This window comes from Ursus arctos, unplaced genomic scaffold (genome assembly GCF_023065955.2).
Source record: "Ursus arctos isolate Adak ecotype North America unplaced genomic scaffold, UrsArc2.0 scaffold_8, whole genome shotgun sequence".
NCBI classification, from domain to species: Eukaryota; Metazoa; Chordata; class Mammalia; order Carnivora; family Ursidae; genus Ursus; species Ursus arctos.
The window spans coordinates 5,145,201-5,149,232 of record NW_026623100.1 but is presented as its reverse complement, the minus strand read 5'-3'; positions in this window follow the sequence as shown (position 1 = coordinate 5,149,232).

The following is a 4,032-nucleotide window of genomic DNA, read 5'->3' as shown; positions in this document are numbered from 1 at the left end:
AGCCCCAAACCGGGACCGCCTTTCTCCTGCAAAGGGGGTTTTTTGGGAAGCTCTCAGGGCACCTGGTTTATTTGCATGAAGAGGTGCACAGCCACACTACAGGAAGGGGGAGCAGCACCCCGGGCCTCCCAGATGCAGAGCTCCGGAACTCTCATCTGCACCCTCTGCCTCCTTCCCTTCTTGCACAACTGCTACTCCCGGGTGGCGAGAAACCCTCCCACCAGCTCTCAAACTTCACGTCTCACCCAGTCCTCAAGGTGCTTCCCAGCAATGCCAGGAAACCACGCTCAAGCTCACCTCCAGCTGGCTCCAGGGAGCTGGGGTTGTGTCGGAACTCTGGCAGCTCCCATGGCAGCCCGTGGTTGGAGCAGGAGAAGGGACAGCTTGGGGCACCTGGGTGGCTCAGTCTGCCTTCAGCTCAGGTCATGATCCCAGGGTGATCGAGCCCCGACATGGGGCTTCTCCCTCTCCCTCTTCTTCTTCTTCTTCTTCTTTTTTTTTTTTTTTTAAGATTTTATTTATTTATGTGACAGACAGCCAGCGAGAGAGGGAACACAGCAGGGGAGTGGGAGAGGAAGAAGCAGGCTCCCAGAGGAAGAGCCTGATGTGGGACTGGATCCCAGAACGCTGGTATCACGCCCTGAGCCGAAGGCAGACGCTTAACGACAGAGCCACCCAGGCGCCCCTCCCTCTCCCTCTTCTGCTCCCCCACTTGTGCTCTCTCTTTCTGTAAAAAATAATAAAATCTTAAAAAAAAGGGGGGGGAGGGACAGCTAGAAGCCATCAGGTCCCATCTGCAGAAGGCAGCAGTCACACACAAAAGAACCACCCATCCCAGCGTTGTCCCAGGTCGTCCCAAAAGAGAAATTGCCATTGCAGGTGTGTAGAGACAGACCGCACGCTCTCCCTGCCGCACGGTCGTCGGGGGCCCCTTACCCACCGCAGAGCATGGCCTCTACCCACCTTTCTGGGCTTGCTTCTTCCCCACCACACCCTCCCGCCAGCCGTCTGAGTGCTGAGGCCTGGCCCCACCGCCCGCACGGGCTCCTCGCTGCTCCCACGACACCTGCCTCGCGCAGCGGTCACAGCGCTCAGCATTGAGTGCTCCTTGGGCTTTCCTGTGCGCCGGACTGCAAGCTCCGCAGAGGCGGGGAGAGGGTTCAGCTTGCAGAAGGGGCAGGAACAAACACCTGCCAGAGAGTTCCAGGACTGAGTGCCTGCCTACCTTGTGCGGCCTGATCTCTTCTGTCCCTCCACGCACGTGCACTTGTCACTCCTTTGGGTCCGGCAGGAAGAGGGGTATGAAAACTAGTCAAGCCAGAGTTCTGTCCCCAGTCTGACTAGAGACAGCAATTCGAGGCAGTTAAGTCTTCAGCCCTGCTGAGAAGCATGGGCCGTGAGAGGAGGCCGAGCTGAGGGCGCGGCCAGGGCAGATACCGGAGGGGACAGCCTCGGGCCCCCACGCGCGGAGCCCGGCGAGGCCTGGAGCATAACAGGCGCTCTGGAAACCGTGACTCTGCCTTCACCCAGCCTCAGCTTGCTGGTCTGAAAAACGGAGCCACTGTCCCTGCTTTTCAGGGTTCTGTGGACCACTCAGCAAACTCGAGTGGACACGTCCTGGGGGATTAGGTGTGACGGGGTTCAGGGCAGGCTCCCCCCCAAGTATGCCGCTTGAGCATGCTGCTTATTTTCAGTTCAAGTTACTACAAAACGGCCAGTGCAAGAAGGACTTGGACCCTCCTTTGTCCCCTGAAAGCAGGAAATACTCCCCCCGTGAAGGCTACCCTTACTGCTAGAATGTGGAAGACATCCTGACTGCCAAACAGGGTCTGCACTGGGGGCCACCGAGGCTGGATAAACAAACCTTGTTGCTTCTTCGCTTATGTGCCGTCCCAAGGCCAAATCCCTTGTCACTTCTTGCAAATAATCCTTTCTCTGTTTCAAATGCTTCGGTCACTTGGGGGAGTCTCCTATTTGTGTGAGCCCCCATGTGGACAAAATTCAAGTTTTTCTCCTGTTCCTCTGTCTCGTGTCCATGTCATTATGAGGCCAGCCGCAGGACCTAGAAGGGAAGAAAGGGCATTTCTCCTCCCTATGGTGTGGGCGCCCAGTGTGGGGCCCTCGCCCGGCCAGATGCTGCCTGCCCCGGGGCTGCCTCGGCTGAGCCCTGGGACCGGTGACAAGTGCTGGCACAAGGTGAAATTCTCCCACATCGGCCTGCTCTGCCCGCAGGGTCCCATAGACACGAAACGGAGAGAGCCCTTTTCCTGGCAGGAGAAAACACCTGTGTGCACTCTTTCCTCTGGTGACAATGTGTTAGGAGTACTTTTGTTCTCTATTGGTCCTTTCCTCCCTCAGGCAGTCACTGTTTTCTTTTGTCTGGCTTTTGTGTTGTTTGTCACCGGGAACGCATAGGGTGGCACATGGCACAGGCCCCATTAGCCTGCTCTTGCAGCGGCCTCGCACTGAGGAGATCCCGGTTCTCACCAGACCGGTGTCTGCTTAGAACCACTTTGCCGTGGGGCCTCTCTGTAAAAACTGGATGAGGTTTTCCTGGCTTGTTCTGTGGCCTGAGAGCTTAGCTTTGTGACCCGTGAGAGAGTATTCCTTCTGGTCCCCACCATCTAGAAGGGGCAGGTACAAGTGGCAGCCAGTCCAAGAGACTGGGGATCCAAGACACAGAGTCACAGGCAATGCTTTCTTTGTCTTTCCACGCCCGCTCTCAGGGGAGTTTGTCACAGAGGACCCAGCCCATAAGGGGCCTTTCTTCTTTCAGCCTTCGTTGTCTTACTAATGTTAGAAAAGCCTCATAAGGCCCATTCCAGGAGCACCTGCCTGGTGTCCCAGATTTGCGGGTCTGTGTTTACAGGAGTCTCATGTTCCCGTGACGGACCAGAGACACCATTTTCACCACACTGTTCGCCTGTGACTACCAAGGTCTGGGTTTTCATAGAGTAGCTCCAGGAGACCTTGGATTGTAGGGGTTCCATCTTCTACAACCACTTTGGAGATGCCTCTCACACCCATGGTTAAGATTCATTTATTCTAAGCCTGGGAGTTTATTTCCAGGTCTTTCCACTAAAAAGGCTTATTGGATTGAGTCGCATTTGGAATAAATATACTAGCGAAGACAGCACTCATCAATGATCAGATGATGGCTCTTTTGAATGGGAAAAATTTCTCTACTTAAAAAAATAATAATAATAATGAGCTCTCCTCCTACAGAACTATCTTGTTGGTATCTCTGTGAAGATTGGGTTGAGAACGGGACACCAAGGAGCATAACGGCTAACCTTAGGAGCTTCCTTAACAAGAGGAAGGAACAGAAATTAGACTGGGAACAAAGATTAAAATCCACATCCAGCATAAATGCCCCGTCTCCACCTTCTTGTGTACCCCTTTACCCCCAGCTCCCTGTCCCCTCCCTTCCAGAAGATCTTTTGGGTCCCCAGGCCCTGGGTCAAAATCCCCCTTCTCAGAAGCCAGCTCCCACTCCTCAGCAAATTCTCAGAGCTCCCCAAACCCTTCCATCTTCTCCAGAAAAATCCCTTCAGTGCCCAGCTACCTGTTTCAACTTTCCTTTCCCTATGAGATTTACAGCAGGCACTCGGGCCTGACTTCCTGGCCCTGGGTACACGGGCTGCCTGTGGAAAGGCTGAAGGTCAGGAAGTGAGTGTCGCGGAAGCGCGTAGGGCAGGCAGTGCAGCTGGCTTCCGGTCCCCTAAAGCTCCTCCCACTTTGCAGGGCTCTCTGCGCAGACCCTGTGCGCCTGAGACCTGCCTATGTGTTGTCCTTCACACATGCAACTCGGACCCCCCCACTGCAAGGATCCACGTCCCCTGGACAGCAGCAGACCTTTGACATTATAAAGCCCTGGTAAACCTCCACTTTCAGAAGATCCTACCACATTTAGAGAGGAATTAGAAAGATTAATGGCCATTCACCACCTCACTCCCAGAGACCTGGACTGGCTGCGGGAGAGTGTTCTCTCCTGTGATCATACCGTGGGTATTAGGCAGGCCAGACAGCCTC